Below are 24202 nucleotides of genomic sequence, written 5' to 3'. Positions count from 1 at the left end.
TTCAGATCTAACAGGGCAAAGCCCAAATTTTTTTAGGTGGCAGATAATTACAGATTTGAATCATGATGAAATTTTTTTACATTTCAATATAAAAAATGAGTTATGTGTCTTTGTAAAAGGATTTCAGATACCAATGCACCAATCTAAGACGGGCAAGCAAGGTAGAGCACTACCAGTTAAAAAGGAAGATTTTGACAGGATTGTTAAATCTGTTAGTGATAATTTGAAGTCTATTGCATATGAACTTTCAACTGAGATTCGTGAAAGATTCCCTCGAGAAGAAATACTTGAAGCCATGGGTTGTGTGTATCTTCAATTTTGGCATTCAATTGGAGATAATCCAAATGATGCAAAGATGTATCATAAAAAACTAGAGGAATTGATATTGACATTTTCAAAAGATGCATATTGCAATGGACAGCCAATAGAAGCAATTTTAAATTTAGCTCATCTTAGAAAACAATGTAAATAGTTTGCATTGGTTATGAAACAATAGTTGGTTAACTTGGAGAATCCATTTGAACCTGGATCAATCACAGGGCTTTGGAAAAGGATAGATCAAAGTGAAACTTTGCATATTGCAATACCAGAATATTTGAAACTTGTTGATTTATGTCAAACAATGATATTGGGGTCGATGGAAGATGAGAGAGTTTTCAGTGCATTAGGGCTTTTGAAATCAAAGATCAGAAACAAATTAGACAAGAATTTGGAAACTTGCTTGAGGTTGTTTGTAACCCAGTATAATTTTAGAGATTTTCCATATGATAGGGCACTAGCAATCTAGAATTCCATGCGTGAAAGACGAGGGATGTGCAACACTTTAAAAGCTGGTGGTGTTACTGCTAGTGCTAGTGCTGAGACAAATGAATATGATGGATCGCAGACTCAGAGTCGGCATGAAGACAAAGACATTTTTTAATACCCGACTCAAAATGAAGATGAACCTGTTAGTACTAGTCAGTTTCTGGATCTTGACTCCATTTGGGATATGGAAGTCTCAGAGTGAGTCACTGAAGTGAATTAGCAGTCAGTTTATAGGTATTTATAATTATACTATAGTTCTTGATTCATATTACAATTTCAATTTGCAAAATTGTAATACTATAGTTGTCATTGATGATTTTTGATATTGTATTCCTTGAATTTGTCAATCAGAACGGATACTTGTTTTATATTTTTAATTGTGAATTTGAATTATTAGTAAACAATTGAATTATTAGTAAATTGGTATTTGGTTCCACATTATGTTGAACATGAAATGCAACAATTTGTGTCACAAGATCCATAAAATTATTCATATTGCATAACTGTTACTGCTAGAACCTTTCTACTGTTCTATATTAAATGCTTAACATGATGTTCATGCCGATTAGGGTTTTGTGTTTGTTTTTTGTCTTAGTTGGCTAGTAAACCAAAGTTATCGTGTATTGAAAATATGAGTTGTCATCTCTTTATTTGTCCATGTCAATGTCAAGTGTGGTCAAACGGTTGGGCAGACATGTTTAATGTTTCATCTCTAACTCGTAGATAAATTTCATGTTTAACAATTTAAGTGGCGACTTAGCGAGTGTTGGTTTGGGTTTAAATCACGAGGTCTCTAGTTTTTTTAGTGTTAGCATTTTATGTTAGTGAGCTGGAGATTGTTAATGAAATTGCTTTGGTCGCGAGGTCTCGAATTGGTTTGATGCCATGCATTATAGCCGCGAGAGTTAGCGAGTAAGTACTAAGTCATTAATGGTCTGTGTGCCACTGCTCGTGCCTGTTTATGACGGTAAATTAACATAAAACATTGATTTTTGTTGGTACTCACTCGGTCGCTGCGGTCAAGAGATAAAAAGTTTTGAGATTTTATGGTTTCGCTGCGGTCAAGAGATAAATTTTTTTGAGATTTTATGGTTTCGTTGCGGTCAAGAGATAAAAAGTTTTGAGATTTTATGGTTATCGCTAGCTTGCAGGTCCTTTATCATCAAGTCAGTTTAAGTCGCGAGCTTGCGAGTACTGGGAGATTTTAGTTATCGCTACCTCACAAGATGTTTTGCACTTGACCATTTTATGTTGTCGCAAGGTCGCGGGGTGTTCGTGGTTAAGTCATTTTAATTTGCGATCATGCGATGTGGTTGGTATCGCAACTTAGTTGGTTTCTTCACTTGCTCACAAGTTTTGAAGTTGTTTAGCATTTTAAGTTGCGATCTGGCGATAGGTAAGCTTTGGTCTGATTTTGTGGTCATCGCATGCTCGCGGGTTTGTAAGTCTTAAGTGAAAAAGTGTTGCGAGCATGCGACGGCGATTAAGTGTCTTGTTGTCATGGGGTCACAAGGGTTTAAATCAAGTTAAGTTTCTAGTTGCGAGCTTGCGATGAAATAAGTTGTTTTGTTAGATTTGCAGTGGTCGCCAGCTCGCAGGTAAAGAAAAAATATTACAAATGTTGTTGCGAGGTTGCGACTGAAGGGCTTGATGAAGATCAACGGTTGTCTCTCACCCGCGAGATCCTTTAAGGATTCGTAAAAGGGGTTGCGAGCTTGCGATTAAGAGGATTTGGTAGCATTGTCGCTAACTCGCTGGTTCCTTTCCAAATTGTTATAATCGGTTGCGAGTGTGTGATTAAAGATGGGGATTGACACGTGGACTTGTTTATCGGCAACTATAAAAGTTTTGAATGGTAATCGCCAATCAAATGCCACAGTAGCTACTGCTAGTTCATGCAAGTGTGGCAATTAATATTAATGAGACTTGAGAGAAGTGATGGCACCCAAATACCATAAATTGCATGATTGAGCCGAGATTTTGACATTTGTATAATTGCATTAATGCCACACTAGCTAGTTCATGCAAGTGTGGCAAACTGCAAATGGCAATTAATGAGACTTGAGAGAAGTGATGGTGCCCAAATACCATTTTATGTTGTGAGGTTGGGACTGGGTGTGATTTTATGTTATCGCAAGGTCGCGAGGTGTTCATGGTTAAGTCATTTTAATTTGCGGTCACGTGATGTGGTTGGTATCACAACTTAGTTGGTTTCGTCGCTTGCTCGTAGGTTTTGAAGTTGTTTAGCATTTTAAGTTGCGGTCTGGCGACAGGTAAGTTTTGGTCTGATTTTGTGGTCATCGCATGCTCGCGGGTTTGTAAGTCTTAAGTCAAAAAGTGTTGCGAGCATGCGACAATAATTAAGTGTCTTATTGTCGTGGGATCACAAGGGTTTAAGTCAAGTTAAGTTTCTAGTTGCGAGCTTGCAATGAAATAAGTTGTTTTGTTAGATTTGCAATGGTTGCCAGCTCGCAAGTAAAGAAAGAACATTACAACTGTTGTTGCGAGGTTGCGACTGAAGGGCTTGATGAAGATCAATAGCTGTCGCTCACTCGCGAGATTCTTTGAGGATTCGTAAAAGGGGTTGTGAGCTTGCGATTAAGAGGATTTGGTAGCATTGTCACTAACTCGCTAACACGTGGACTTGTTTGTCGGGTTCTGTAAAAGTTTTGAATGGCAATCACAATCAAATAGAAGGGCATGAATTCAAACTTCGCTCGAGTACTTCAGCTTTGAAGTTTGAAATTTGAATTAATGTCACAGTAGCTAGTTCATGCAAGTGTGGCAATTAATGAGACTTGAGACTTGAGAGAAGTGACGGTGCCCAAATACCATAAATTTCATGATCGAGCCAAGATTTTGTATAATTACATTAATGCATTCTATCTTCGAGGTAATCCACTGAATTGAGCTCTGCAACAACATTGGAGAATTCGGAGTGTTGGGTGTGGGAAAATTTTAGAAAATTGGTTAAGTTTTTCTCCTGTAGCTAAAATGAGCCAGGCAACGAGTGAAACTAGAGCTTCCAAGCCCAAGCCCAAGGCCACGATAAGTGGAGCAGGAGGACCTAGAGGTTCCAAGGCCAGTGCCACCGAGGAAAAGATGGTTAAGAAATACAAAGAAGAATTTGTAGATTTGATGCCAGGGACTTCCGTTGCTTTGAATACAAATGATTTGGCATGGAAAGATTTATGGAGCCAATGCTGAAACACTACCATGATTAATATGACTGGTTCTGCTCTGTTTAATTATTTATGGAATAATAGGGTTAAGGGTGTCCCGATGTCAAACCCTTGGGATTTAAATATGGCAAAGTTAATTGTGCTAGATGTGTATGTTGATGTGGATTTGATCAAAGAGTTGGCCAAACGCTATTGCCCAATATCTAGGGTAATCAGAAGAAAGAACCAGTCTGCCCTAGTTTCAATTAATAGAGCTAGCTTTGTTGAAGCTTTCCAGATTACTGGTGCTGCATGTACAGATATAGATTTGGAGCGGATTGCAGAGGATTATGGCAAATACAAAGGTGTTATCAAGAAGCATGCAATCCCCAAATACATGCCTAGGGTGAATAGGAAGGCGGTTATAATTCTAGAGAGTATTGAACCACCATTTGACATCACACCTTTCCCCCATTATATGCATTGTACAATCTATGGATTATGCAGAGTGTTGGGTTTTGATGGAGATTCAACAGTGTCAGCTGAATTACTGATGATGGCTATGGACATTCAACACCTAGATGTTAACAAAGATTACAATTATGTGGGCTATGTGGTTGAACACATTCATAATGCTCTAGTTTAAATTCAGAGTGGTGCACCTAGCCATACATTCAAATTATTCATTGCTGATGCATTTAATCTTGTTCTATAATGTTGAGTTCATGGATAAAGAATTAGAGCTTTTCAAAGAAGAATTGGGTGTCTTAATGCCAATACAAAGATGGACCCAGGTTTGGGACAGTAGTTCTCCCCATTCTTCTTTCCTTTTCTTTGAAAATTGGATTGTTTCGCCAATTATGGAAATGCTAGGAATAAATAGGGAACGATTGTCAATTAATGTTAGGAGAGTTTTGAGACCTTACCAGTTTGTTCCAAACTAGTCTATTTCACATAACTGGGGGGACTTTTATTTTTTTGATAACTTTACTGTGATCAGAGTCTATGGGTGTCCTCAGCCTCCCCATATTTTACCAAAATTTGTTCCAATTAGGATTGCTTTTATGGATTTTATCTGGCAATTGACCCTAGTTGAAAAAGAATACCTTGATAAACACAGGATGGGTTCTCTTCTTCCTAGGCTTTGGGTTGCATCTGATTTTACCATTGGTTGGAGTTCATTTGATGAAGTAAACAATTTCCTTAAACAGTATAGGTTGGTTAATGTTGTGTCTAGATTCTGTGATCCAGAACAATTTATTAAAGTTGCAATGCCAAAAATGACACCTTGGGCCACAATAAAGGACCATGAAACATTGGATGATGAAGATGTGGTTAGAAATTTGCCGAGAAAAGATGAATTACAAGAAAGGAGAAGAAAATGGAAAAAAATTGATGAGAGTTGAAGCAAAATTGAAGGCTGTTGACCCTAGTTTCTTAGGTTTTTGCCCTGATAGCCCGTACCTGGAGAGGATTAACAAAATGTTGAGTTTATATGAAACTCTGATGGAACAAATGCCTCAAATTTCATATTTAAAAGTGGTTGCTCAGCAGCAAGACCCCCAAGATGGACATTCTTCACATGGCAAGAGGCCACTTAATGTGTCTGTTGATGATGTAGAGAGTGGGGATGAAGTTCAATCTACCCCAGCTGCAAAGAAACAAAAAACCAATGAGGTCAGTATAATTGTGAGGAGAGACTCTGCTAGAGCAATTGTTATAGAACAAGGACAATACTTTCATCAGATAAGGACACATCTCATAGAAGCGGGGCAGAATGAAGAACAGGGAGAAACAAACAAAGCCCTTGCTCAAGGCTTTGATGAGTGTGTGATGTTGTCAAATAAGTTCATGAAAGATGATGACTTTATTAAGTTAGATGAATTTAAAAGTTTTTTGACAAGATTGAAACAAAAACAATTAAGATAAAATCTTATCATAGAGGAAGCAAATGAAGAAAAGAAACAGGAGATCATCAAGGCACTGCAGGAATATGATCCTGACAGGGAGCAAATATCTATGGAATAGGCAAGACAATTGATTAAGAGTACTGGTATGATTATGATGCCTGACTGGGATATCTAGTCTATTTTTATTCTTGATCAGATTAGGAAGCAAGAGGACCTAATGTTTAAAATTGAATTTGAAATTGGAGATGTAATAAGAGGAACATGATTTAACCCTAAGTCAAAGACACTTGTTGCTTGGTCTTTGGCCCCTTCCACTCAAAATCCCCACCTTCTAAATATCCAAGTAGAAAAGAAAGCTGACAGAATGATCTGGAACTTGCAGAACACAACTGACATGGAGATTGCCTCATTTTTTACTCAAGTGTCTTTCATGAATTTATTAAAAACAGAGGATTTGTCAAGAAGATACATAGAAACATATACCCAATTGATTGCATTGTCTAAAAATATGAAGAGACATTGATGAAGAAGGGTGCTCTGGAGGAAGAGTTAGTGGAGTTGAAAGAAAAAATTGCAAATGGGCCCCCTCCAATACAGATTACAAAACAAGTACAAGAAATATCAGCTGATGTGACAGTAAAAATGGAGAAATACACAGGGAAAATTGAAAAGCTTGAAAAGGAACAAAATGTCAAGGCTATCTCTGTTGTGTCAGGAATTCTGAAACACAGGATTAATGTGTTGAAAGGAAAATTGATGGTAGTGCATGATTTGCACATTTCTTTGAAAGAGGCAAGTAAAACATCCTCTAAGGCTGTCGCTTTTCTTGGACCTTTGTTCAATGTTTGGTCAAGAAGAAGTAGATTAATGGATAAGCTAGATACTGCAATGATGTATAGTGACAAGTTCCCTCCCAAGATCAGTGACACTAAAGACATGGTGGAGGTAATGAATGCAACTTATGCATTTTTCAGAGGGAAGGATGTGCTTGTAAATGAAAAATTGCAGACATTTGGAGAAGGTTATAGTAAATTGGTGCCTTCAATTTATGGTAGTAATGGAGATTTGAAATCAGATTCTGATTGGACCAGCGAATTTGATTTGATTATGGAGAAAGAAGAAATAATCAAGCATGTAAATGAACAGGTTGGTGATGATTTCCTTAACGGTATGCTTGATTCACTATTCAAGGTTGAGGTTGACCATGTGCAAATTTTATTGTTGAGTCCAGGGCAGTTACAGATGCCAGATGGACAGATTCAATTGCAAAGTTGGAAGAGGTAAAGGCATTCAGTTGGCCAATAGACAAAGAGGTGGACAGGTGGCAAGCCATGCTAAAGCCAAAGAAGAAATCTCAGGTTGAGGTTGCTACCCAAGATTCCTCACAGTAATCCTAAGCTTGTTGAATCCTCATCTTATAAAAGGATTCCAAGATTAATTTGAGAGGGATGGCCACTTTTTCTTTTTGATCGATAGAGAGGGATGGCCAGTTGGCCACTTTTATTGATGTTGAACTTGAAAACTCTTATATAGTTATAATAGCTCAATTGTTCAAGAATTTGATAAGTGCATAGTTGAATCTCATTGTGAATTTACTTTCAAATATCATTATGAATATAATATCAATATCATTTGCAGTTTGAGATCTTCACATAATTGTCTTTGTGTTGAATTTATGTTTTCACTATGAATTGAATGGGCAAAGGTTTTTTAGTTTACATATGAATCTGGGTTGCGTATGTAATGACATTATTCATAATTTCATTCCTATTTATCTGCAAATGAATCTTATTGAAGTTTATTATCAGGTTGTCTTTGAATTGAAAGTGACTTTATGCCCTAGGATAAGGCACTGGTTTGTTGTCTTGATGTTTTACTAATTATGTTGTATTCCTATCTATTGTGGTGTTTAATACTTTCATTCTTTATACTCTTATGATTTTATATGTTATGGATGTTTATGTAATATATATGGAGGTGTTCTATGACTATGTATATAATCCGCCCACCAATTACAATGAGGTGAATCCTTAATATGATTCTAGACTAACAAAAATTTTGCATTCCTGGGCATAATAGGATTAGGAAGCGTTAAATGAAAAATTACATACACCATAACAATGCAACAAATGAAAAAAGTTAAATCTCATGATTCTGATCATTTGAAAGAGATAGAATTATACACAATATATATATATATATAAAGAACTCCTTCAAGAACCTGCACAAAGCTTGACACTAAATGCTTCTCATTTGCTCTGTAAATGACTATACAGTATATAACTTGTTCCCTTCACCTAGAGTCTAGAATCACTACTGGAACCAGAAAAGGAACCCCAATGACTATACAACTTGCAAAACTACTTGAGCTATGCCATTATCACCCTGATGCCTTCGGATGGAATGTGAGATGTTACGTTCTATCCAACAAATCATTTCCAAATAGAGGAGAAAGCCTTCATGCCTAGGAACAGAGACAATGGAAAGAGGAGCTCGAGCCTTCATGCCCACGATCAAGGAAAGTGGAAACATGAGTTTTAGGGTAAATGTAATATGTTGGGGAGGGGTTCCAGCTTCCATGTCATCACAAAGATGACTGGCTGCCACTCCCCACCCAAACAAATCCTTCTTTCATTCCTTTGCGGGTTCCTTCTTCAAACCCCTTGCCATCCTATGGCAGAGTAGAAGCAGAGGATGTGCCATGCTTGGCCTTTCTTGACAAGAAAAGGCTTTCACACCCCCTCTGGCAATCCTTCTCACTTTCACAACCCCTCTGACAATAAACAAACTCACACAGAAGAAAACAAAAAAACACCCATCCGGTATCACAGAGCACACAACAACTCCATGCACGATCCTGCTCAAACATCATCTTCCTTTTTGAGGAAAAAACCACTCTTAGAAAATGAAAAAGGTTTCTTTTCTGAGTTTCTCTTCTACCAATTAAGTCACCACTCCATTGTATTTATAACATTTTCACATTTCATTTGGTGATGCTCATTCATGTGAAAAATCATCATTTTGGTGTTTTTCAACATGACTGTAGACTCTAGAAGTCATGCCTATCAAATCCATTGCATCTTGCTAAGGCTCATCTATTGTGAATGATTTTGTTCTGATTTTATTCCTCCTTGATTGGACAAATTCTGCTTCAGAATCCCTGAAAACAAGCAACCCGAGCTCTTATTTCTGAGAGAAATCTGTGATCTCCCATCTCTAACTCAAAAGCTATCAAATCCTTTTATGCCTCTGAAACTGTCGTCCTCGCTTGTCTAATCAAGCTCGACTCAAGAGAAACCTTCAAACTAGTCCCTCAAAAACGAGTCAGCATCCAAGCCTTAAAAATTTTAGGTTGTGAGCTAGCGACCATATAGTTTGTGGTTAAGTTTTATGGTTATCGCCAGCTCGCAAGGTAAAATGTCTGAAGACATGATCAAGTTGCAAGCTAGTGACAAGTTGGTTTGGGTTTACATCGCGAGGTCTCTAGCTTTTTGTGTGTTAGCGTTTTATGTTACCGAGCTAGAGATTGTTAGTGAAATTGCTTTGGTTGTGAGGTCTCGAGTTGGTCTGATGTCATACATTATAGCCACGAGAGTTAGCGAGTAAATCATTTCATACAGTTGTCGCCAGCTCTCATGTTTGTTTAATGTTAGCTTTTTTAGGTCACGAGCTAGCGACTAGACAATTTGTGGTTAGGTTTAATGGTTATCGCCAGCTCACGAAGTTAAATGTCTGAAGACCTAATCAAGTCGCGTGCTTGCGAGTGAAGTGCTAGCGGTTAAGAGATAAATAGTTTTATGTTGGTGAGTACGCGACAAGGATTAAAGCTACCACTATCTCCAAGTCGTTGCGGTGACGAGGACTTAACATTTGTGGTCGAGAATTGGCAAGTGCCAATTCAGTTTCCCTCAATCGCTAGATCTCGAGGTTACGAAGGCTTAGCATTTTCAGCTTGCAAGTTGGAGATAGAGAGAGTCATAAGGGCTTGTCACTAGGTCATGAGATTTTCTAATGGGCAGTCTTCCAGACAGAGAGTTGATGACTGTGTGCCACATGTTTTAATTACTTAAAGTTAATATCTTGAAATCGCCAATATTTTTTTTTATGGTTTGAAAATAGCTTGAAATCACCAATATTTTTTTTATGGTTTGAAAATAGCTTGAAATCGCCAATATTGTTTTTTAATGATTTGAAAATAGGTTGAAATCGACAATGCAAATATTTTTCTGGTTTTAAAAACATTACAATTCGCCCATGCAATTATTTTTTGGGTTTTAAAAATAAAACAATTCGCCAGGATTTTTCACAAACTTTGAGCGATCACGGCTAATTCGCCAATGGAGATTTTTATTTTTTTCGTAAACCGCAAAAATTCGCCAGTAAAATTAAAATTTTCTTAGGAATTATACAACTTTCGCTAGGTTTTTACACCTTGTCCAAGGGAGGGGTTTCTTAAAGTTTTCCCTGGATTTGAGGATATGTTCAAAAATGGTTTGAGCCTTGGAGGCTCATGTGGGTGATAGATGAGTGTAGGTACAACATTGGTGTTTATTATGGTGTCATGATTATGTAGATACACCTTTGTATTGGCACGACAAAATCAAGTTTGTGGTAATTTGGTTTGATGTTAGGAAGTTGTTTCTTATCTTCTATATGCTTGATTGGTTCCTTGGCTATGGTACTTGGATGTGGTCAAGTTTGGCAAATGAGATCTAAGGTTGATTTGGTGTTTGATATCTTAGTTTACACATTACTAACATGATGATGAGTTGCATATTTCATCGTTTGGATCTTAAAGTTATGTGATTTGTAGGTACATGCAACCTTTTGAATACATTGGGATGAATCGGATGTGGATTGTCTATATCCACCAGGTTGATTCACTATTTATGTAGAGTTAGTTAGTTGGCCTTGTCTGTGGTCATTTGTACATTAGTACATGTGTGCTTTGAGATGAGAGGATGGTATTATTTATGGTATCTAGTTAGTCTATTTTGGGACTTGTAGTATGATGGTTTTATTACTTTGTCATGATGAATTGGTTATAGATTTTGACAATGGGAGCTTTTAATAGTGATGGTTTGGTAATGTTGGATAGATTATGTTGGATTTTTGCTGCTAGGATATGTTGTTGTCATTGATGTCAACATATTCTTGTGGTTTATTATGGTGAGTTTGGGAAGATCTTCTAATCCATTTTTTTAGTTTGGTTGTGTTCATCACTGTTTTGCAAAATCTAGTATTTCCTCTGGTATATTCCGGTGTGATCAGATCTTGTGCTAAGGTTTTGGGGTATTGTTTGGGATGATCTTGTGTATCTTCATTTCAGATGGTTTGTGATTTGGTGCCTTGCTAGTTATCTTTCTTTGTGACAATTGTTGATTGGCTGTGTTCATTAGCTTTCTGATGTTGATCGATGAAGATTTGATAAGTGGCATGTTGGTGCAGTTGTTGGTGATGATTTTAACATGCTTGCTAGTGTTTCCTAGTCGTTTCTTCTTTTTTTTGGCGATCTCCATTGATCATTGTGCGAGTTTTTGGTAGTTTTTGTCAACCGGTATTGATTTTCATGTTATGTGGTATTTTTTATGGTGTAGTGTGTTGCGGTTGATCTTGGCATGATTTCTAGTGGATGTGATCGTTTGAGAATTTGAATTAGGTCCATGTTATATAATTTAAATCATTATATTGGTCGGGTGATTGATCTTTGTATCGTGTAATGTAATTTTTGTAGTTGTGAGTTGAGGGTTTAGCCAACCTTGTTATCAAGGTTGATGAATTGTATATATAGGTGAGTTATTCACTTAGTTATGGTATCAGTATTGTGTCTGCATTATCTGAGAGAGGTGAATGTGTGAATAAAATATTTATCATTTAGTGAAGTGTTAAGGTGAGGTTAGTGTTGCAGAGAAAACAACTGTGCTTAGTCGGAACTATCATCAAGCATTTGTAGATGCCATCATTGCAATTCATTTCTTCTGAATTGTAGTCTGAATCATATTGTAAGTCAGTGAGACTTCCCTGAGGGTTGTAGCCTTCCGAGCAAATATCTAGACAGTGAGCTCTAGGCAATGTGCCCGATTGCATGTGCATTTCCATTGTAATATTTTCACATACTACTGTATAGTATCATCTTACTGTGGTTAGGTTCCCACCATGGTTTTTCCCTTAACCGGGCTTTCCACGTCAAAAATATTGGTGTTGTGTGTTGTGTTGTTAATTTGATTATCTACTCATTGCTGCAGTTTATCAATTTTGTTTTGGAGTTTAATTTTTAGATCCGGTGAAGACTGATTCACACCCCCCCCCTCTCAGTCTTCCCTCTTGATTGTTTCTAATAGTTGGTATCAGATTCAGATCCTCTGGTAGAAGCTTAATCGCTTGAGGAGATCTGAGATGGCAGCTTAAGGTATTCTTTTCAAGAAGGATAGTCCAAGGTTTGATGGAAGTAGCTATATTGTATGGAAGATCTGGATGGAGGTGCACTTGAAATGTCTTGGAGAGGATTACTGGAAGATTACTAAGAATGTCTATGTTGTTCCTCATAATGGACCATCCACTCCTGATGAGGTTAACGAAGCAGAATATAACATCAGAGCAAAGAAAGCATTACTTAGTGCCCTGATTGATTCTGAAAGGACAAATGTTATGGGACTTCAAACTGCACATGAGATCTGGGAGAAGCTTGAGATCCTATATGAAGGTGACAGTCAAGTAAAAGTTGCTAAGTTGCAGAGCTTGAAAGGAAAGTATGAGACATTGAAGATGGGAGATGATGAGAACATACATTCATACATGGTTAAGGTGAATTAACTTGTCCTTGGTATTAGGTGTGTTGTGGAAAGATTGAGGAAGATGAGATTGTTGCTAAGGTGCTGAGATCTTTGCCTCCTGCTTATAAACATAAGCTTGCCGCTATTCATGAGATCCAAAGTGTGACTACAGTAATAAGAGATATGTTGGTTGGAAAACTTGCTGCATTTGAGCTAAGTGAATTTGGAGAATCACATGGAAAGTCTAAGACAAAATTTAGAGCATCAACATCTATATCTGGTAAGCAGAACTATGATCCTAATGAGTGCAGGATATCCAAATATGAAAGAGAAAGAAGAGAAATAACAGAGTAAGAAAGAGAGCTTGATGAGCTTGGAGCATTTATTGCCTGGAGATTTCCTAAAGGTGTCGGTAAGTATGATGGAAATTTTCCCTTGAAATGTTTTTCTTGTAATAAATAAGACATTTTGCTTCTAGATGTCCGGAGAGAATGGCTAAGTATGATAGACATGATAAGGTTGATAAGCATGATAGGAATGATAGATATGAGAAGCATGAGAAGTATGATAAGCTTTATAAGTCTAACCAAAAGTTTAGGAACCAGAAGAATGGTTATTATGATGCAGATGAAGGTGTTACAGATGATGAATCAGAAGGAGATGAAGTTGTGTTTACTACCATTAAAGAAGATAGACTTGTACCTATTGATTCCACTAGTTGTTATGTTGAGGAGAAAGCTTTGGCTGCTAAGGTAGAAGAAAAGGATGAATGGGTGATTGATAGTGGTTGTTCACATCATATGACCGGTGATAAAAGAAAATTTGTAAGCATGGAAAGGTATGATGGTGGAATAGTTAGATTTGGAGATGACAAAGCCTGTGTAATCCATGGGAGAGGTTCTATTTCTTTTGATGGTAAGCATAAAACTGATGATGTCTTGTATGTTGAAGGTTTGATGCATAATCTTTTGAGTGTTGGATAGATGGTTGATAAGGGTTGTGATCTACAATTCAAGGATGGTAAATGTAAGATCTCAAATGCCTCTGGTATAGAGATTGCATCCGGAACTAAGACTGAAGGTAACATTGTGCATTTGAATGCTGGTGAGAAAAGTTGTTTGATTGCTAAGATAGATGAGAGTTGGTTTTGACATAGAAGGATGTGTCATTTAGACTTTGATTCATTGATTAAGATTAGTTCTACACAAACTGTTAGAGATCTGCTTAATATTGTTAAACATGTTAATCCAGTATGTAAGAAATGTCAGTTGGGTAAGTAAACAAGGATTTATTTCAAGAATAAATGGTATACATCTGATGGATTGCTGGATCTTGTGCATACTGACCTGTGTGGACCTACAAATGTTAGAACTGTGTAGGGTGATAGATACTTTATGTTGCTAATTGATGATTATTCCAGGATGATGTATGTTGTCTTTTTGAAGGAAAAATCAGAAGCATTTGAGAAATTTAAGATATTCAAAGCTAAAGTTGAAACTAAGTTCGGATTGAAGCTGAAGTGTCTAAGATCTAATAGAGGTGGAGCAATTTGTTCCAGTGAGTTTAATTCATTCTATGAGATGGATGGAATCAGAAGACAGTAGAATGTGTCAAAGGTGATACTGGTAAGACCCCTTATGAGCTTTGGTTTGGTCATGTTCCTACTGTGAAATATTTCAAAGTTTTGGGTAGCAAATGTTATATCAAGAGAGATGAGGATATTGGAAAGTTTGATGCTAGAAGTGATGAAGGTATCTTTTTGGGATATTATACAAAGAGAAAATCCTACTGGTGCTATAATAAGAGACTGAGAAAGATAGTTGAGAGTGCAAATGTGAAGGTGGATGAGAACCTTGGGAAGGAGATCAAAGCTTATGATGATGGTCCACATGTTGTTTTAGCTCATATTCATCTTGAAGAGCCTAAGCAGAATGATCCAGTAGAGATTGTTAATCCAGTTGCTGGTGGTGGTGGTGATGATGTGCATGAATCTGAGGATCAGAACAAACAAAAGACTCCAAGGTATGTTAAATTGAATCATTCTGAGAATCATATTATTGGTGATAAGAATAAAGGTGTGATGACTAGAAGAAGGTTAGCTATAGAAGAAGTATGTTTGATTTCTAAAATTGAACCTAAAGATGTTGCTAAAGCCTGTAAAGATAATAACTGGATGAGAGTCACGGAAGAAGAGTTAGATTATAATAAAAAGAATAACACTTGGGAACTTGTGCCTAGACCCAAGGATAAAAATGTTATTGGTACTAAATGGGTTGTTAGGAACAAATTGAATGAAGTTGATGAAATAGTCATAAATAAAGCTAGACTAGTCTGCAAAGGATATTCACAGCAAGAAGGAATTGATTATAAAGAAAATTGTGCTTCAGTTGCCAGAATTGAAGTTGTTAGACTGTTACTTGCTTATGTTGCTTATAAAGATTTCAAGGTATATCAGATGGATGTCAAATCTGCATTTTTAAATGGTGATCTAGAGGAAGAAGTTTACATTGACCAGCCTGATGAATTTTCACTATCAGATGATGGAGACATGGTATGTAAGTTGAAGAAAGCACTTTATGGATTGAAACAAGTTCCTAGAGCCTAGTATGCTAGATTAGACAAATACTTGTTAAAATTGGTATTTACTAAAGGTGTTGCTGACAGTAATCTGTACTTTAAGATTGAAAATGATAAAATTCTAATTGTTGAAGTCTTTGTTGATGACATTATCTTTGGTGGTGATGATGATATGAGTATGAAGTTTGTCAGTGATATGTAAAAAGAATTTGAGATATCTATGATTGGTGAGATGAAGTTTTTCTTAGGTTTATAGATTGCACAAACAGGAAAGGGTATCTTTATATCTCAAACTAAGTATGTGAAGGAGTTGTTGAAGAAGTTTGGACTAGATGATTCCAAACTAGTTGGAACTCCTATGGTGACTGGTTGTAAATTGTCCAAAAATGATGAATTCTCAAAAGCTAATCAGAGTTTGTACAGATCTATGGTTGGTAAATTGCTATATCTTACTTAGACCGGGCCTGACATTATGCATGTTGTTGTAGCGTCGTAAATTGTACGCACTTGCTAAAGCAGTACAATTTCACACCTAGTTTAGCACCCGCCTTGGCGCAGTTTGCATTTTGCATTACATTTTCCCTTTAGCACTTAATTAATCAAATTAATTAGGTCTAAGGTCCTATTTCATCATCCTTCACATCATAAAGTCGGGCCCTTTCGTTAAAGTGTGCCCCTTTTCATGTTATTCCTCCAATACATCATCTAATCAAAAACCCTAATTAAGTCCTATTTCGAACTTGGGGGCTTGATTTCGGGGGTCAAAACATCTCGAAATCACCTGTAACTTCGGGATTCTCTCTAAAATCATCATATCTGACGGCCCTGAAAATTTGGTGAAAAGTTGTCGGGACCATGGCGCCTGGAGTGCACACGGTCCCAGACATTTTTCCCAAAATTTTAGGAGCACGATCCAATCATAAAATAAATCTTAACCCCAAGAAATTGGCGGGAGATTCAATCTCTAGGTCGGCCAAAAGACGAAATTGTGACCTAGGGTTTCATACATAAGAGCTCTCTTTCTTCATTTGAGGAGATCGGAATTTTGTTTTCAGGAACCTCATATGCAGCGAAAGAGCAGATCTTTGAAGACTTTAACAACTTTCAACATCCCTCTATCAAGCATTTATCAAATCCATTCATCCATTTAGGGCTTGGAAGACATTGAAGAACAATAGGAGATTACCGACTGAAGATTGGCTTGTACCTCTCCCTTGGGGGTTGGGTATGATTTCATGTTGTTTTCATGTCTTTGCATAAGCTTCAATATCTCATTTATTCATGCTTTAGATCACTTTGCATCTTGATTTAGAGCATTTACATTATCATTGACAAGCAATTAGGGTTTACTTTCTAGGTTGCTCTAGTTTGCTTACTTGCATTTTAGATCTTGCACACACACAAGGTCTGCACACACATTACTTTTACAATACAACTTGGCTATTCGTGGAGGTGGAAATCACCGAAGTGGGGGTTTGACTAAGGCAAAACCCTATATAGCTGCCCAAACACCTTTTTCAGATACAAGTGCAGGTTTCGAGACTCGGACGATGCCGCAGGTTGTAGATCCAGAAAAAGCAGGTCGAGACAGCACCCCACACCAAATTGCAGAGCAAAATACCAGGACAGGGGCGTGGGGTGCCCTGGTCCTGCCAGGACAGGGGCGCTGGGCGCCCTGGTCCCTAGGACAGAGGCGCTGGGCGCCCTGGTCCTCCTGACAGACAACATTTCAGACAGTTTTCCAGAGTGCAAAACAGCAATTTCAAGTGCAGTGCCGGGACAGAATTAGGACAGTGGCGCCCACGCCCCCGTCTCAAACATTTTTAGTCAGATTTTGACTCCGGGTACGCATCTGCATTCTTGTTTTATCCTTGTGTTTACAGCTTTCCATTATTTAAGTTCAATTCTGCAATCTTGTTGTTAGCTCATGTTGGTGTAAATAATTATTCATCATGGATATTATTACACTTACTTAAGTTTACTTAGGATAATGCATTTCATAGTAGTTTGGATATGAGACACTTGGGTGTTTGTGCCACATTGGGATAGTGTGTGTAGGAGAAATTCCACCTCTTATGGTGTTGATCTTGTTATTACACTATCATATCCACTTATTGTGGAGTGATAATTCCACCTTCGGTGGGTGATCCACCTCATGTGGAATATTATATTATTTCTCCTACCTACCCACACCTATTTCCTACCTACCCTTGTTTCTTATTGAGCCACATGTCATGTTTGTGTGCTCATACATATCCCTAGCCTTGCCTATATAAGCAGGCTCATCTACATTGTATGCAATAAGATAATCCAGTTGATTGTTGATCATTTTCTATTAATGAGAATACAGTTTATTCTTGTCCCATATTATGTCTCTATCATGTACATTTCAATGACTTCTTGATCTTGGCAAAATCCAACATGGTATCAGAGCTATTGGAGTCTCATTGATTCGTCTTGAAGAGGCATTATTGTGATGTAAAGAGGCAGATCTGAGGAGCATCGTCATTTGGAGGCGTCCTAGACCAGATCCGACCTCGCCATTGCGTCCGGAAGGCCGTTTCCATGAATTTTGGTTATAAAGTTGGCCTATTTTGGTGAGGAAAAAATTTTTCCCCAATTTTGCTTATCGTACGGATTTTTCGAATTTCAGATAATTTTTTCAAAAAAAAATTTTCATTTCTCAGAAAAATTGTTTTGAAAAAAATCAAAAGTTCAAAAAAAAAAATCAAAAAAATTGAAAAGAAAGCAAAAAAAAATAAAAAAAAATTGAAAAGAAAGCAAAAAAAAAAATAAAAAAAAAAAAACATTTTTTGGGGGGTCCGCAGACCCCCCCCTGTGCCGGCTGTACCGTACCTTTTTGCAGGGTTTTCGCAGAGTACCCTGTGCAGTGACCCGTACCTCCTGCCGCTGACAGGAACACCGGCACCCGTACCTCGCCGAAGACTCTGCAGTGCCGTCCTCGCCGCAGAAGCTCACGCCGCTCCGGACTCCGGTGCCGGCACCCATAACACCCTCGGCGTCCACCGGCACCTCCGCTCCAGGAACTCCCGCGAGCGGCGCCTTCCATGCTCCTCCTCCGGCGCCTCCCCAGCAGCTGCGTTACCCGCTCTGCCCGTCCGCCCAGCGGCGTCCACTGGTACAACACACCTGCAGCGCCGCCGCTTGGTCCCGCCACCAGCGGCTCCTCCCACGACACCGCCATGCGGACAGTCCAGTCAACAGACACATCGAAACCGTACGGACTGCCACGTCACCCGCTGAATTAGCTTGCACAGTCAGCATTCCGTACAGTACGGAACATCCAGTCAGCTTGCCACGTAATCCGTCCGTACGGTACGGACGCCCAGTCACCCAGGCAGTGAAGTTTTGGCGACGGTCATACGGCCGTCAAATTTAAGACAGTGTTTTGCTGATGTCAGCGCCACATCAGCAGGGTTTGAAAATTTTTTGACCCCCTCTCATTTGCATTTTTGATTTTGCAGTTCAACTTCAAATGGCCATAACTTGCTCATTTTTGCTCCTTTTTGGGTGCAATTTTTTTTGAAATGGGCTAGAATTTCGTGCTCTCCGCAGTGGTGAAAGAATTTTTTGATTTTGATGCACGGATTTTTCAGAAAATGCATTTTTTGGTGACTGTCCCTGAGTAATCCCAGTTTTTGCAACTTCAGAGGCTTCGTTTGGGGTCATCCGACCTCCTTTTTAGGTGCCGTTTTTTTTGAAAGTGCGTATTTTTTCGTCTACTTTCACATGATGCTATCAGATTGATGTCATTGTAAGTAGAAATTGTACTTTCAGATCTAGGCCATTTTTGGCTCTCTTGGTACTTGCATATTTGCTTGAATCTCAGTTAGATTCATTGCACTATTGATTGAAGTCTCTTGTATCTCATTTGAGAAGTTGTAAAATTTGCATCATAAGTCCACTTTGCCTTGTTTTGCAAGTGGCTCATTGTAACCGCACTAAGTATAAAGTGCCAAAATCATCACTTTTGGGGGGGTACTTTGATTGATTGAATTTGGGGGGTGTCTCTTGTGCTTTTGTGCTCTTGTGTTCTTTCCTTTTTTGCTGCTATGAGTTCTTCTAAGTTTCCTCTCTTAACTCCACATAACTATGCTACTTGGAAAATTGATGCATGGAGTAAACTTATGGAAAAAGGACTCACTCATTACATTGATGGAACTATTGTTGCTCCAGCTGATCCTAAGGCTGATCCAGTTGGTCACTTAGATTGGCTCACTAAAAATATCATGGCAATTGGTACCTTAAGAAAGTATGTATCAAAGGATCTCATTTTTCATATTGAGAAATGTACTCTAATCAAGGATGCTTGGCAAAAGTTTCAAGACTTGTATGGTCAAGTTGATGAGATTAGGGGATATCAAATTGATAGTGATCTCACCATGTTAGATCCCAAGAACTTTGATACTATACAAGACTATGTCACTAAGGCAAATGAGTTGAGGGCACAACTCAAAGATTGTGGCATTGATAAGAAGGATACTCAATTGATATTCAACTTGATAGGGAAGCTTCCACAAGAATATGCAGCATTTGTTTCTAGTTTCCAAACTCATAGGATGACAATGGGTTCAAGCTACAAAATGCCTACATTTGATGCTTTCAATGAAATGTTGATGATGGAACAAACTAAGTTGATAAGCATGGGCATTCTTAAGACTTCTTCTAAGTCTCAAGCACTAGTGGCAAATCAAGGAAACAAAGCAAATCAAGGAAAGGACAACTCAAACAAGAAGAAATGGCAATCAAAGCCTAAAGACAAAGCACAATCTTCTCCACAACAAGGAGATTCATCTTCTTCCAAGAAAGATAATTCACCAAAGAGAGAGAGACCTACTTGTGCTTATTGTAAAAAGATTGGTCATGAGGAACATCGTTGCCATACTAAGAAGATTGATGAACTTACACATATCATCAAAAAGCATAACATTGATTTGCCTAAAGTCTACAAGAAGGATGATTCATCAACTTCCACTTCCTCACATTCAAAAGGAAAAGGGCAAGCATTCATGGCTTCTACAAGTGGAAAGACTCACTCTTTTGGAACAAGAAAAGGACAAGCTCTATGTGCTACAACAAATCATACTTCAGAGAGATGGCTTCTAGATTCAGGGGCTTCTCATCATATGGCATCTTCACAATCTATGTTCTCTACATTTGAGCCTTGCACCATGCCACAGATTTTGATGGGCAATCATACATACATGGATGTGATTGGAAAAGGATCTATTGACATTGGGGATAACTCCTTCAATGATGTGTTGTGTGTACCCCACTTGACAAACAATCTCCTTTCTATCTATCAAATCACACATGGCCCAACTAAGAGAGTTGTGGAGTTCACACCTGACTCAGTTTTTATTAGAGACATGGAGACTAGAGCTATCATTGCAACTGGGGTGGTTGATCATGCATCTCGGTTATACTCCTTTTCAGATTTTGTTGATGATGATGATTACACATTTGATGATTCTACACATGATCACACTTATTATGATGATTCAGATTTTGAGGAGAACTTTGGACACTTGAACATGGGGATTCTCACATGTAACCCAGTTCTTGAGTCTTGTATTTCATCTTCTCATATTGATATCACATCACCTATTGTACCTGATGATCCAGATAGTGCGACAGTTTTGCCTTCATGTGATTCAGTGCAGCAGGATATACATTGTCTTCCAGCTTCAGATTCATGGGATGATTACATAACAGATATTGCAGGTTTGTTTGTGGAATCCTACATTGCAGATTTGGGAGACATCATTGATGACATACATCTTCTCTTTGATGAAGATGATCCTTCTTCGATTGTTGCGAGGGCACACTCTGACCCTCTTGTTCATTCTCTACATGATCATTCTTTCGAGGTTGACATGATTGTGGATACTTATGTACAGCAGTTGGAGGAGGTCTCTTTATTCTTTGAGGAGACACATGAGTCTTTGGATATTGTTCTACATCCATCTCCACTAGATGTTGGAGTTCCTTTTTCAGCAGTATGGCACAGTTTACCATCTTTGGAAGGGGTATCTTTCAGCATTGACATGGGGACACTTGAGCAGTTTTCAGAGATTCCTTTCATCATGAGTTTTCTTCATACATCTTCCCTTCATGATTGGGGAGACTTCATGGATACACCTTTGGTTTTGTTTCTTCCTAAAGGGAGGAATGTTGTTCGACGTTCGTGGAGCAGTTTCTTCATACATCGAGCTTCTATCATTGGTGCAGATTCTTCATTGAGGGATGATCACAGTTTGACTTCTCTTCTTCTCTCATATGGGGGGGACTTTTTCCTCACATGGGGTTTTGTTCCTCACATACTTCTTTGAGAGTTCTCTTGTATAGCTTTCATCTCTTTTGGGGGAGGGTTTTTTCCCATTGGGTTTTTCTCTCTTTCCCCACTTTGTGAGAGATTTCATTGCATTGGTTTGCATGCATTTGCATTTGTGCATGGGTACCTAACATGGCCTCGTAGCCAGGACCCATCTTGCATTGCTTAGTTGCATTGTAGACTTAAGTGCATTCCCCTAAGTTGCACTTAAGGGGGGGTGTTGGTGTAAATAATTATTCATCATGGATATTATTACACTTACTTAAGTTTACTTAGGATAATGCATTTCATAGTAGTTTGGATATGAGACACTTGGGTGTTTGTGCCACATTGGGATAGTGTGTGTAGGAGAAATTCCACCTCTTATGGTGTTGATCTTGTTATTACACTATCATATCCACTTATTGTGGAGTGATAATTCCACCTTCGGTGGGTGATCCACCTCATGTGGAATATTATATTATTTCTCCTACCTACCCACACCTATTTCCTACCTACCCTTGTTTCTTATTGAGCCACATGTCATGTTTGTGTGCTCATACATATCCCTAGCCTTGCCTATATAAGCAGGCTCATCTACATTGTATGCAATAAGATAATCCAGTTGATTGTTGATCATTTTCTATTAATGAGAATACAGTTTATTCTTGTCCCATATTATGTCTCTATCATGTACATTTCAATGACTTCTTGATCTTGGCAAAATCCAACAGCTCATACTTGCATTTTAGGGTTAGGAATTGAACTTGCATAATCTTACCTTTCAAATACAACAAAGGAATAGAAATCCTAATAGGTAGCCTGTGGCTCTCTCTTTCACAAAAAGAAGTAGCCAATTGTGTGATACCTCTAGGCTCTTTCGTATTCCGTAATGTGTGTCAAAAGGTAGGATTAGGGCATGATAACCTAGTCTCGCTTTTTCTCCCACATAGTTGTGTGTATGGCTGTTAGATATCAATCCGATCCAAAGGAGAGTCATGTCACTGTTGCTAAGAGGATATCCATATATCTAAAGGGGACTGTAGATTATGGTTTATGGTATCCAAAGAATGATAATTTCATGTTGTGTGCCTACACTGATGCAGATTGGGCTGGTGATGTTGATGATCAAAAGAGTACTACCAGTGGAGCATTCTTTTTGGGAAAGAATTTGGTTTCTTGGGCAAGTAAGAAACAAGATTCAATATCCTTATCTACTACTGAAGTGAGTACATTTCTACTGCTAGTAATTGCACTCAGATAGTTTGGATGAAGCAAATGTTGAAAGATATCAGAGTTATCTTCTTGCATATATGAGTTGAGATTATGATATCATGATGAGGATCTTAGGAGATGGTCCATTGGGTTGTTTTCTTGATATGGGAATATTTACTTTGAGTTTGATCTTCTTAGTATGAGAGGCTTACATCCATGTTAGTTACATGATACATATGTTATTCTTTTTATCTTTGTGATTGAATAAGTTAGGTTTATTATAGCTTTTCTCTTTTGGGTGTTTTTATGGAGGAGATCATACTTGACATATTTTTCATTTAGAGGTGTATCTAGAAGTACATGTTGCATGCTTATGATTTGTAGTTACTCTCTTTGATCTTGGTTATCTTCGTGGATGTTCGGATTCATATGCCATTGCTTTTGAGCTTTGGTTGAAGCTACGATGATCACTAGTTTGTGGTCATTTGTTGTCACTTGTTTTTTGAGTGATGACATGGAGGCTCCTTTGTCTCTTTGTTGGGTGTGAAGAACTTGGGAGGGCTATGGAGACTTATGGTAAGATTTGTACTTACAAGTTTTTTGTTTATAGGTTTTGTGTATCATTGTGGATGTTCCTTTGTACTACATGATATTGATTACACCTTTTATTTGATGCTATTGGTAGACTTGGTATGCCTTCATATTTTTTAAAATTTGCATTACCCATGCAATGGGAGTTTTTGGATGTATATTTTATTATTTGACATGTTTGCATATGGAGCTTGTGTTTGTGAATTATGGGTTGTATATGTTGATGGAATGAGTTTAAAATTTTTTATATACCTTTGAGGTATGGATAGTTAGATGGATCAACACTTGTTGTGGGTGTTATTTCAACTATGGATGTTGTATAGATTGATAGCTATTAGTGTACATATTGATACCTTTAGATTGGGTGTTTGTGTTCAGAATATCAATTAAGGCAGGGCTTACACTTCGTTGTGATAAAAAACTTGTGGCTTATCTTTGGATGGATTTGTACCTTTGTGTAGTGGCATGATGGAGAATGAGATCATTTATTTTTGAGATGGTGGTCATTTTGTTTATTGTTGTAGGTATCTTCATGGAGCATATGGAAAACTTTGATTCCTTGATGATATATGTGGCTTGAGGGATTGTTCCCTTGTTCATGTTTGATGTTACTTGTTACCCCTTATGCAATGTATACAAAAAGTGTAAGAATGTTAGGAATTAGGTGTTGTACATTTTGAATAATGCTTTTAATGGTTAATTTATTATTATGTGTGTGGTGCACCTACAAGGACCTAGAAGTATGTGTATCACTAGGAGTTAACATTCTTGGGGTAGCTTTGTGCATTGGATGTAAGTTCTAGTTGTATTTATTTAATATTAGAGAAATTTATT

The sequence above is a fragment of the Cryptomeria japonica genome, chromosome 2, assembly GCF_030272615.1.
Source record: "Cryptomeria japonica chromosome 2, Sugi_1.0, whole genome shotgun sequence".
Lineage (NCBI taxonomy): Eukaryota > Viridiplantae > Streptophyta > Pinopsida > Cupressales > Cupressaceae > Cryptomeria > Cryptomeria japonica.
Note: the sequence above shows the minus strand (reverse complement) of the source record.